At 37.4% G+C, this 13134-nt stretch overlaps 1 long non-coding RNA gene across 1 annotated transcript in view; it reads right to left on the bottom strand.

Moving 5' to 3' along the window:
* LOC131750211 (uncharacterized) overlaps window positions 1-13134 on the bottom strand; it is a 30244-nt gene that overhangs the window by 14855 nt on the left and 2255 nt on the right. Inside the window, exons 3-4 of the long non-coding RNA XR_010839063.1 lie at window positions 12554-12686; window positions 9442-9565 (exon numbers count right to left, since the gene is read on the bottom strand). This is a non-coding gene — a long non-coding RNA (uncharacterized lncRNA). The remainder of the gene's footprint in view (window positions 1-9441; window positions 9566-12553; window positions 12687-13134) is intronic.

The following is a 13134-nucleotide window of genomic DNA, read 5'->3' as shown; positions in this document are numbered from 1 at the left end:
TTAAAAGTTATAATTCAGAAAAATTCCCTGGAAATAAGGAAATATGTTCAAACTGTGTGTTGACAGGGCACACTGAGCAGTGACTCAGAACCAAGGGCAGGACTTGAGCTAGTAAAGAAATCCTTGGGCATCTAGGAAAAAAGAGCAAATAATATACTTACTGTATAAAGGGAAAAAAAATAGGGTCTCATCACATTTCTGAGGGCAATATTTCATGTCAGAAGAAATTAGAGTAACATATTTAAAGACACTCATGGAAAGAAACTGTGAGCCATGAGTTTTGTAGCTAAAAAACTGATCTACAGTATAATCATATTAATGTCCAAGTCACCATGCAAGACCTCAGGTAATATTGTTCTCATGACCCCTAGAGGGATGAGGAAACTGAGCACAGCTAAATGCCTAGAAAGGACATAGGACAGATGGTAATCACTAAATCTGCAAAGGCTTTGTCCAGCAAAGAGTATATGACAGAAAGCATGACCTCAGGGGCAGGAACCAGGGTTATTGCCTCAAATAATTTATTAAGAGCTATCTTTGTTTTTGTTTTTTTTATGTAAAATTCTTTTGAAATAACTGGGAATAAATATTGTTTAACATAAAAATTCCAACATTAAATGTGAAGAATATTGCCAAAACTAATTCTAAACCCATGCAGCTCAGAAACTAAATACCTGGTGCTACATTAGCTAACTTGGGAGAGTGGTATGCAGGGAGGAGCCTCGGGGCCCTGGCTGCTGTTGGCCTCCTGGCCAGAGAGGACAGCAAGTACCTGTTTTAACAGGTCAGCTCAGCAGGAGACTGAATGTGCTTTTCTTTTCCCACTGCTGAGTTTTCCTTGCCCCAACCTTCAATACAAGACCTAGTCTTTCATCCTCTGAGGAGGTAAGTCAAGTACCCACCTGATGCTCAGTCCCTGAAGATCCCTTGCTTCTCTTTTTGTTTTACGGTGTTTTTTGCTTACCACGCACCAACCATGGCTGGCACAAGTGAGGAAGAGAACTTTCTTAATGACAGTCATTTCTGTGTCTGTGTGTCTTACCAAGCCTGATTTTAAAGCAGCAAAAAATCATTCATGTCAACAAAGAACTGAAGTGCCAAAGTTCAGAGATTTCAGTTAATTAACATAATGAGGAGTAGAAATAGTATCATAGTAGATCACATATCAGATTCAATGACATTTCTTGGAGAAAGAGTCAGTGAATTAGGATTGATGGAAGCAATTTTCACATATTGAGGTATGGGTAAGTCATTCTGGCTTTCACATGAGTTAACTGGAATTTTTTGCTAACTAAAACAACCTGTTTGAGTCCTATCAAACACACATTGTACATCTGCTTTAATTATTAAAGAAAGAGCACATTGACCAGAAGTAAGAATGTCCATGTTAAAAATAAAGATTAGAAAAATCTACCACGTGGGGAGGACAGACAGTACTTGGAAAACTGCAGCATCTGCGTTCTGCTTTCTCCTTGGTATCCCCAGTTGCGTGTTCCTTGAAGAGCCCGGACTGTACTTTCCACAGGCTTTTACTCTTTAAGGAAACAATGTGGAGGACCAATTTCAGAGAACAGTAATAAACCGTGGGGCTGACAGGTTCTTGGTGCTCCATCCGGGTGTCAGGCCTGTGCCTCTGATGTGCAAGAGCTTAGTTCAGGATATTGTTCCACCAGAGACCTCCCAGCTCCACGTAATATCAAACAGTGAAAGCTCTCCCAGAGATCTCCATCTCAACGCTAAGACCCAGCACCACTCAACGACCAGCAAGCTACAGTGCTGGACACCCTATGCCAAACAACTAGCAAGACAGGAACACAACCCCATCCGTTAGCAGAGAGGCTGCCTAAAATCATAATAAGGTCACAGACACCCCCAAAACACACCACTAGATGTGGTCCTGCCCACCAGAAAGACAAGATCCAGCCTCATCCACCAGAACATGGGCACTAGTCCCCCCCATCAGGAAGCCTACACAACCCACTGAACCAACCTTAGCCACTGGGGACAGACACCAAAAACAACGGGAACTACAAACCTGCAGCCTGCAAAAAGGAGACCCCAAACACAGTAAGATAAGCAAAATGAGAAGACAGAAAAACACACAGCAGATGAAGGAGCAAGGTAAAAATCCACCAGACCTAACAAATGAAGAGGAAATAGGCAGTCTACCTGAAAAAGAATTCAGAATAATGATAGTAAAGATGATCCCAAATCTTAGAAATAGAATACAGGAAATGCAAGAAACATTTAACAAGGACCTAGAAGAACTAAAGAGGAAACAAGCAATGATGAACAGCACAATAAATGAAACTAAAAATACTCTACAAGGGATCAATAGCAGAATAACTGAGGCAGAAGAACAGATACGTGACCTGGAAGATAAAATAGTGGAAATAACTACTGCAGAGCAGAATAAAGAAAAAACAATGAAAAGAACTGAGGACAGTCTCAGAGACCTCTGGGACAACTTTAAACACACTGACATTAGAATTATAGGGGTCCCAGAAGAAGAAGAGAAAAAGAAAGGGACTGAGAAAATATTTGAAGAGATTATAGTTGAAAACTTCCGTAACATGGGAAAGGAAATAGTTAAGTCCAGGAAGCACAGAGAGTCCCATACAGGATAAATCCAAGGAGAAACACGCCAAGACACATATTAATCAAACTATCAAAAATTAAATACAAAGAAAACATATTAAAAGCAGCAAGGGAAAAACAACAAATAACACACAAGGGAGTCCCCATAAGGTTAACAGCTGATCTTTCAGCAGAAACTCTGCAAGCCAGAAGGGAGTGGCAGGACATATTTAAAGTGATGAAAGAGAAAAACCTACAACAAAGATTACTCTACACAGCAAGGATCTCATTCAGATTTGATGGAGAAATTAAAACCTTTACAGACAAGCAAAAGCTGAGAGAGTTCAGCACCACCAAACCAGCTTTACAACAAATGCTAAAGGAACTTCTCTAGGCAAGAAACACAAGAAAAGGAAAAGACCTACAATAACAAACCCAAAACAATTAAGAAAATGGGAATAGGAACATACATATTGATAATTACCTTAAATGTAAATGGATTAAATGCTCCCACCAAAAGACACAGAGTGGCTGAATGGATACAGGAACAAGAGCCATATATATGCTGTCTACCAGAGACCCACTTCAGACATAGGGACACATACAGACTGAAAGTGAGGGAATGAAAAAAGATATTCCATGCAAATGGAAATCAAAAGAAAGCTGGACTAGCAATTCTCATATCAGACAAAATAGCCTTTAAATTAAAGACTATTACAAGAGACAAAGAAGGAAACTACATAATGATCAAGGGATCGATCCAAGAAGAAGATATAACAATTGTAAATATTTATGCGCCCAACATTGGAGCACCTCAATACATAAGGCAAATACTAACAGCCATAAAAGGAGAAATCGACAGTAACACAATCATAGTAGGGGACTTTAACAACCCACATTCACCAATGGACAGATCATCCAAAATGAAAATAAATAAAACACAAGCTTCAAATGATACATTAAACAAGATGGACTTAATTGATATTTATACGACATTCCATCCAAAAACAACAGAATACAGATGTTTCTCAAGTGCTCATGGAACATTCTCCAGGATAGATCATATCTTGGGTCACAAATCAAGCCTTGGTAAATTTAAGAAAATTGAAATCGTATCAACTATCTTTTCCGACCACAACGCTATGAGAATAGATATCAATTACAGGAAAAGATCTGTAAAAAATACAAACACATAGAGGTTAAACAATACAGTACTTAATAACCAAGTGATCACTGAAGAAGTCAAAGAGGAAATAAAAAAATACCTAGAAACAAATGACAATGGAGACACGACGACCCAAAACCTATGGGACACAGCAAAATCAGTTCTAAGAGGGAAGTTTATAGCAATACAATCCTACCTTAAGAAACAGGAAACACCTCAAATAAACAACCTAACTTTGCACCTAAAGCAATTAGAGAAAGAAGAACAAAAAAACCCCAAAGTTAGCAGAAGGAAAGAAATCATAAATGTCAGATCAGAAATAAATGAAAAAGAAATGAAGGAAATGATATAAAAGATCAATAAAACTAAAAGCTGGTTCTTTAAGTTAAACAAAATTGATAAACCACTGGCCAGACTCATCAAAAAAAAAGGGAGACGACTCAAATCAATAGAATTAGAAATGAACAAGAAGTAATAACGGACATTGCAGAAATACAAAGGATCATGAAAGATTACTACAAGCAACTGTATGCCAATAAAATGGACAACCTGGAAGAAATGGACAAATTCTCAGAAATGCACAACGTGCCAAGACTGAACCAGGAAGAAATAGAAAATATGAACAGACCAATCACAAGCACTGAAATTGAAACTGATTAAAAATCTTCCAGCAAACAAAAGCCCAGGACCAGATGGCTCCACAGGCGAATTCTATCAAATACTTAGAGAAGAGCTAACACCTATCCTTCTCAAACTCTTCCAAAATATAGCACAGGGAGGAACACTCCCAAACTCATTCTAAGAGGCCACAATCACCCTGATACCAAAACCAGACAAAGATGTCACAAAGAAAGAAAACAATAGGGCAATATCACTGATGAACTAAGATGCAAAAATCCTCAAAAAAATACTAGCAAACAGAATAGAACAGCACATTAAAAGGATCATACACCATGATCAAGTGCGGTTTATTCCAGGAATGCAAGGATCCTTCAATATATACAAATCAATCAACGTGATAAATTAGATTAACAAATTGAAGGAGAAAAACCATATGATCATCTCAATAGATGCAGAGAAACCTTTTGACAAAATTCAACACCCATTTATGATAAAAACTCTGCAGAAAGTAGGCATAGAAGGAACTTTCCTCAACATAATAAAAGCCATATATGACAAAACCACAGCCAACATTGTCCTCAATGGTGAAAAACTGAAACCATTTCCACTAAGATCAGGAACAAGACAAGGTTGCCCACTCTCACCACTCTTATGCAACATAGTTTTGGAAGTTTGAGCCACAGCAATCACAGAAGAAAAAGAAATAAAAGGAATCCAAATCGGAAAAGAAGAACTAAAGCTGTCACTGTTTGCAGATGACATGATACTACACATAGAGAATCCTAAAAATGCTACCAGAAAACTACTAGAGCTAATCAATGAATTTGGTAAAGTAGCAGAATACAAAATTAATGCACAGAAATCTCTGGCATTCCTATACACTAATAAAGAAAAATCTGAAAGTGAAATTAACAAAACACTCCCATTGCAACAAAAAGAAAATATCTAGGAATAAAGCTACCTAAGGAGACAAAAGACCTGTATGCAGAAAACTATAAGACACTGATGAAAGAAATTAAAGATGATACAAATAGATGGAGAGATATACCATGTTCTTGGATAGGAAAAATCAACACTGTGAAAATGACTCTACTACGCAAGGCAATCTACAGATTCAATGCAATCCCTATCAAACTACCACTGGCATTTTTCACAGAAGTAGAAGAAAAAATTTCACAATTTGTATGGAAACACAAAAGACCCCGAATAGCCTATGCAATCTTGAGAACGAAAAATGGAGCTGGAGGAATCAGGCTCCCTGACTTCAGACTATACTACAAAGCTACAGTAATCAAGACAGTATGGCACTGGCACATAAACAGAAATAAAGATCAATGGAACAGGATAGAAAGCCCAGAGATAAACCCACGCACATATGGTCACCTTATCTTTGATAAAAGAGGCAAGAATATACAATGGAGAAAAGACAGCCTCTTCAATAAGTGGTGCTGGGAAAACTGGACAGGTACATGTAAAAGTATGAAATTAGAACACTCCCTAACACCATACACAAAAATAAACTCAAAATGGGTTAAAGACCTAAATGTAAGGCCAGACACTATCAAACTCTTAGAGGAAAACATAAGCTGAGTACTCTATGACATAAATCACAGCAAGATCCTTTTTGACCCACCTCCTAGAGAAATGGAAATAAAAACAAAAATAAACAAATGGGACCTAATGAAACTTAAAAGCTTTTGCACAGCAAAGGAAACCATAAACAAGAACAAAAGCCAACACTCAGAATGGGAGAAAATAGTTGCAAATGAAACAACTGACAAAGGATTAATCTCCAAAATTTATAAGCAACTCATGCAGCTCAATAACAAAAAAACAAACAACCCAATCCAGAAATGGGCAGAAGAACTAAATAGACATTTCTCCAAAGAAGATATACAGATTACCAACAAACACATGAAAGAATGCTCAACATCATTAATCATTAGAGAAATGCAAATCAAAACTACAATGAGATATCATCTCACACCAGTCAGAATGGCCATCATCAAAAAATCTAGAAACAATAAATGCTGGAGAGGGTGTGGAGAAAAGGGAACACTCTTGCACTGCTGGTGGGAATGTAAATTGATACAGCCACTATGGAGAACAGTAGGGAGGTTCCTTAAAAAACTACAAATAGAACTACCATATGACCCAGCAATCCCACTACTGGGCATATACCCTGAGAAAACCATAATTCAAAAAGAGTCACGTACCAAAATGTTCATTGAAGCTCTATTTACGATAGCCAGGACATGGAAGCAACCTAAGTATCCATCAACAGATGAATGGATAAAGAAGATGTGGCACTGTATATATACAATGGAATATTACTCAGCCATAAAAAGAAATGAAATTGAGTTATTTGTAGTGAGGTGGATGGACCTAGAGTCTGTCATATAGAGTGAAGTAAGTCAGAACGAGAAAAATAAACACCTTATGCTAACACATATATATGGAATCTAAGGGAAAAAATGTCATAAAGAACTTAGGGGTAAGACGGGAATAAAGACACAGACCTACTAGAGAATGGACTTGAGGATATGGGGAGGGGGAAGGGTAAGCTGTGACAAAGTGAGAGAGTGGCATGGACATATATACACTACCAAATGTAAAATAGATAGCTAGTGGGAAGCAGCCGCATAGCACAGGGAGATCAGGTTGGTGGTTTCTGACCACCTAGAGGGATGGGATACGGAGGGTGGGGGAAAGGGAGACGCAAGAGGGAAGAGATATGGGAACATATGTTTATGTATAACTGCTTCACTTTGTTATAAAGCAGAAACTAACACACCATTGTAAAGCAATTATACTCCAATAAAGATGTTCAAAAAAAAAAAGATGCCAAGCACAGTTGTGACTCAGGGACTTTACACCTACCAATCCTTCTGCTTTAGAACACACCCTCCCACTCCATCACCACTCTCCCCAATATCCAGTGCCTTCTTTCTCATTTCAAGGCTCTGCTCAATCGACATCTTAATAGAGCGGACTTCTCTGATCACCTACCACATCCCCGCACCTCTTCATCTTGCTTTGTTATTCTCCAAAGCATTTACCACCACTTCACTCTCCATATATGTACTTATTTATTTCTCTCTCTCCCCCACTAGAATGTAAAGTACATAAGGGCAAGAACTTTGTTCTGTTCCTACTTCCTAGAACAGTGCTTTCAACTTAGAAGGTGTTATACAAATATTTGCTGAAAATGAATGTATGAATTATTTGCCCTTTCACACTACCCTCTAGTCACACCAGAGGCTGCCCCTCCAGAGCACAAGTCCAAGCCCTGTGCCTTTTGTACCTGTTCCCAATACCTGGGCTGTCCTTTCCTCATTCTGGCAAAATCCTCTTCCCCCAAGCCCAGCTCAAATGCTGTCTCCTCAGTCAGGCCTTCCTCCATTTCTACTCTATATTCCTGCTGCACCTGATTCGTTTATTATAATTAACCCACTTATAGTCACTACATGCTTACCTTCCTAGATAACTGTAAGTTGCTATAGAACAAAGACTTCTAGTCACCTCTGTATCCCCGTGCCCTAACAACAAACCTATAAGGCTCTCGGTGTTTACTAAAACAATTTATTTTCTGAGTCTCTACCAATTCTAGGGAGTAGATAGTAGAGTCCCCTCCTCATTATCAGTGAGCTGGGCATCTGTGGGAGGGGCTTAGAGCAGAGGAAGACACCAATGGGTCATAACTAAGGTCCTGAGACTGCAATGGCAGAGAGCATGGTGAAGTTAGCTCACTGCATGCAGAAGACCCACACACGAGTCAGCATATGCAGTGGACTACACTTGGTATAACATGTGAACAATCAAGGTTTAGAAACGTGTTCTCATGCACTTGTAAGGATCTTCTAGCCCACGTGGAACAGAGAGAACACACACCACGGAGCCTGGAAGAAGTGAGTAGGCCGGCAGCTGCCCCCTAACATCTTAAGAGGTAACATTTCTGTCACTACAGTTTACACCAATCAGATAATCTGCCTCCTTTGTAGGCACCCTAGTTATCACAGGCAAGGCCAAGCCTCTCAGGTTTTAAAGCTAAAGTACAGGGAAGATCTGTGAATAGGGCTTAAGATATTTAAGAGCTAGTACTTGCATTAAGCAACCAGATTACAGAGTGAAAATTTATCTTGAGATTCCAGTCTCTCCCTCTCTCTCTCACCTCCTATCCCCTATCTTCCCACCTCCATCTCTATTCCTTCTCCCCTACTCCCTGTTTTATGTATATATATGCATCATTTTATAAATACACGGAATATTTACTGTCTGTTAGATTTATTTAATAAAGTGCACACTCCTCAGGCTAAATTTAGAAAGAGGACAAAATGAACACTTTCTCATGTGGGTCACTGGTGTTCCAAAGACAAAAGCTTCCTCAGTCATAAAACATGGCAAATACCATGTTCCTTCTGATAGTTGGATGTCAGAAAAAGGCAACTGGATCCTTAAAATTCAGATGCTATTAAGACCTACTATCAACAGAGTAGATCTTAAAGTGGAAACAAGAAAACACCAGCCTTCTAAGTCCTTCCTGTCTGAAGATAAGAATACGAGGTGCTACTGTTCTTCCTTACTTGTTCCCAAAGTGTAAAAGCAGCAAAAATATCTTAAACACATATGATGTGGAAGCCACTCTTCTGGTCCACTCTGTTTTGTTTTGCTTCTAGGGATCTGTCTCACTCCTAACGTTTGCTTCTTGTTTTCTCTTTTATGTATGCTAAGAACCTGAGAGTCTTAACCTTTTCTTCCACCTCTCAACCAATAAATAGGACAAAAGAACATTGTTATGTTTTTATGTATTTTCCATTCAAATCTTTAAAAAAGAGATAAGTAAGCTAGTTCAGTTCATATTTCTCACAAAAATCACTTTCCAAACTGAACTAAATTGTTTCTGACCATAAACAGGAAAAACACCGCACTCTATCAGCACCATCTGACATTTCCACTTTAATGTTATCAAACACAACAGGCCTAATGTCAGAACTATTAAACATGTTAAAAATCCCCAACCCCACTCAATATGCATACCAAAGTTCAGGTAAAGGAAAAAAAAAACAAAAACAACTCACCATTATCTTTATTTTCTTTCAAAAACCCATTAACAGCACATTGGAATTTAAAAATATTGTCACCATCTGGCACCTGATGACCAATTGTACAAATTCTTAAATAAGGAATAGTTTCTGGTAACTCCTATAAGGCAAAACCATGAAAGCAAGTATTATTTCATTTGTAGGGAAAGAATAAAAAATTAATTAGAGAAGGCAGAATATAAACCAAGAGAGTACATTAAACTTAGTATGTCAGTCACTCTGACAAGAGCCTCTTTTTCCAAAGCTGCTTTAACCAGTAAGTATCACTTGATTTTCATTAAAACTGCAGAATGGACAGTTACTAGGCATGCAAAAGGAAAAGCAAATCTATGTGAATGAATGCACATGTAACTCAAAGGATATAAACAGTTCTACCTACATTTATATTCTATCTTACATTTCAAGGGCCATAAAGCGGCTGTGATTTAAGTAGAATAGTAGAATAGAGTCAGAAGAACTTGGATTCGAATTAGGAAACAGCAAATTTCAGGCATTGTTGAGAACTGGTATTCTTGGGGTGGGATAAAGTAGACTCTCAATAGAAGACAGAAAAGGATAAGTGAAAATTCTGTAGTTCTGCATTTACATGGAAAGTAGCAGTATGAACCTAACCTATGACATATTTTATATTAAAAACAAAGATACATGTTTCCCAGCTCTGACCACTGAAAAAGTCTAGAAACAACTGATGTCACATCAAAAGGACTCAGGAGTCACTGAGAAGCTCCAACTGGCCAAAGATAGGGCCTCAGGTAGAATAATAACTGTAATGGAGTCCACGGTGATATGAATAAATAAATTTTTAAAAATTGGTCACCACTGGAGGATATTTGTGAATCAACTCATTATTTTGAAAACTGTTAAATAAAAGAAGAGAATCATGCCTCTACAACTTGGCAACCAAGTAGCTGATGAGGGGAATCTTCTCCTGATAGAAATATACCCAGCTAATAAGTGAAAAAAGAACAACAGAATTCACCATTTTTTGAAGCCTCAACTGAATTAATGGATGTAGGCATGAATCATCTGTGACTGCTAATATCACAGAAAGAGACAATTATATGTCTCCATGGAAGAACACATCATCACCTATGAAACTGTCTTGCCAAAACAAAACATGCAAGCTTCATTCTGATTAACTACTAATTTACAGGAAATAAAAGGATTGAAGAATATGTTAACAACACATGGAATGTAATCATCAAAATCTAGATGAGACAAATTACCTTGTTTCTTTAAAAATAAAATTCAAGGAGGAAAAAAAAAGTGAGAGAGACATGGAGGGAGAACCTATAGATTAAATAAGACTTCAGAGACCTAACAATCAACTGCAAAGTTTGGACCTTATTTGGATCTAATTCAAAATTCTTAAAAACAATTTCTTATGACATTTAGGAGACAACTGCAAATTCGAGCACTCACTGGGCATTTAATATTAAAAAGTGATATTAAGGAATAAAAGTCCTATATTTTAAATATACATACCAAAAATGTATAGGTGTAATTACATGTTGTCTCGGAGCTGCTTCAAGATAATATGGAATAGGGTGAAACAGGTGGGGGTATAGATAAAACGTGACAGCCATCAGTTGCTAAATATTACAGCTGGATGAGTTCATGGGTATACAAGGAACACTCACAGTATTTTGTATACTTTTGTATATGTTTGAAATTTGTGGTGATTGTTTAAAAACAAGACGACACTGTAGAAAACAGTTTGGCAGTTTATCAAAGGTTAAACGTAGAGCTACCATATGATCCAACAACTCTGCTACTACCTACACTGCACATCTAAAAGAACTGAAAGCAGGAATTTGAACAAATATTTGTACACCAGTGACCATAGCAGCATGATTCACAATAGCTACAAGGTGGAAACATCCCAAGTGTCAATCAACCGATGAATAACAAAATATGTTATATACACACAATGGGATTTAGTAAGCCAAAGAAGGGATGGCATTTTGTTACATGCTATAACATGGATGAACCTTGAAAACACTATGTTTAGTGAAATAAGCTAGACATAGAAGGACAAATATTGTAGATTCCACTTACAGGATGTACCTAGAATAGGCAAATTCATAGAGACAGAAAATAGAATAGAGGTTACTAAGGGCTGGTGGGAGGGAAAATGGGGTTGTTACTGTTTGACAGTTACAGAGTTTTTGTGGAGGATGATGAAAAAGTTTTGGGTATAGACAGTGGTGATGGTTACACAACACTGTGACTGTATTTAATGCCACTGAACTGCATATTTATAAATGGTTAAAATAAATATGATTTATGTATATTTTACCACAATAAAAAAAAGAGGAATAACTGAGTTGAAATTTCAATTCTTCCTTTTCTGAGAGTCAGTTTCATCATCTGTAAAATTAGTAATTGTAGTTGTCTATCCTCTGAGCTTAGTGCAGAGTAAGCACTCAGTAGGAGATATCAGTACTACTTCCACTTCAACAGCAAAGGATTGTTGTGAAGATTAACTAAGTCAATGGATATGAAAGAACTTTCTAAATGGCAAACCGCTATACAAATGTTAACAAACATTAGGTGTTACTGTCTCCCAAGGCCATGGAACAGATCAGAAGAAGGATAATTCTTTTGCACTGGTACGTACTACATGCGACCAGAGAATATACGGGGTTCTGTAATATATCAGAAGGTATTAGGAAAAGAAAGCATAAAACTTAGAGAACAACTGTCTTTTACCGTGATGCTTAAACATGCTCGGGCAACTGCTTAAAATAACTGCTAAAGACATAATGGACATACCTTTCTTTCCTTTTAGGCTACTACTATTCTTACTAAAAGTTTACTTCATTTTCAAAATATAGAACATGGAAGCTTATAGAATTTCTTAAGCATATCTAGAGCCTACTGCCAAATACTATAGTTCAATTCATATCTTTAATCTCATTTTGAAACAGCAATTAGAAATGTGTATTTAAGGAAACCACTAGCTTCCCTTTTTGAACCCATGAAAGAAGGCCAGTTTTCACCTTAGCATAAGATGATAAGTACTGAATTATTATGAAGTATTACAGTATCAGAAAGAAGGTCATTTTCAATTATGGGTTCCCTTTACCTCTGGCTTATAATAGCAGCAAGTATATGTTAAGTCAATAATCAGCCCAAGTTCTTCATTCTGTTCTTGGATTTTGTTAAAAAAGATCCAAGGGGGAAAAACATTCTTCTGGGGCAAGATTCTTTTCAAAATTCTGTCAGAAAGAAAAAAATAAGGAAGAACATGTGTTTAAAATCCTTTATTATATTATCCATTTATTCAAACCCTGTGATGCTAACATATGAGATTCAAAGTAAAGTTTCCTCCTCTGGAATTTACAAGCAGTATTACAATCCTTTCTTCCAGAGGGATTAGACACAAGAAAATAAGCTCACTTCTAGATATTTATTTCTATGTTTGTTTATTTCATGTTGGTCTCCTAACCAGACTGTAAACTCCCAGAAGGCAGGGACCACATCAATTTTGCCTACCACTGTACTGCCAGCTCCAAGCAGAGTGTCTGTAAATAGACACAGAGATAAATACTTCTTGAATATCTACCTATAGGAAGGATGGCTTTCACTGCTAAATATTCTTTTATGCATTTGGCTTATTAATGTACTCTGTTCCATTGATCTGTCTGGTTATTCAAGTGCCAGCAA

Source organism: Kogia breviceps, chromosome 2 (genome assembly GCF_026419965.1).
Source record: "Kogia breviceps isolate mKogBre1 chromosome 2, mKogBre1 haplotype 1, whole genome shotgun sequence".
NCBI lineage: Eukaryota > Metazoa > Chordata > Mammalia > Artiodactyla > Physeteridae > Kogia > Kogia breviceps.
The sequence above is the reverse complement of the archived record's forward strand: the minus strand, read 5'-3'. Positions and strand labels throughout refer to the sequence as shown.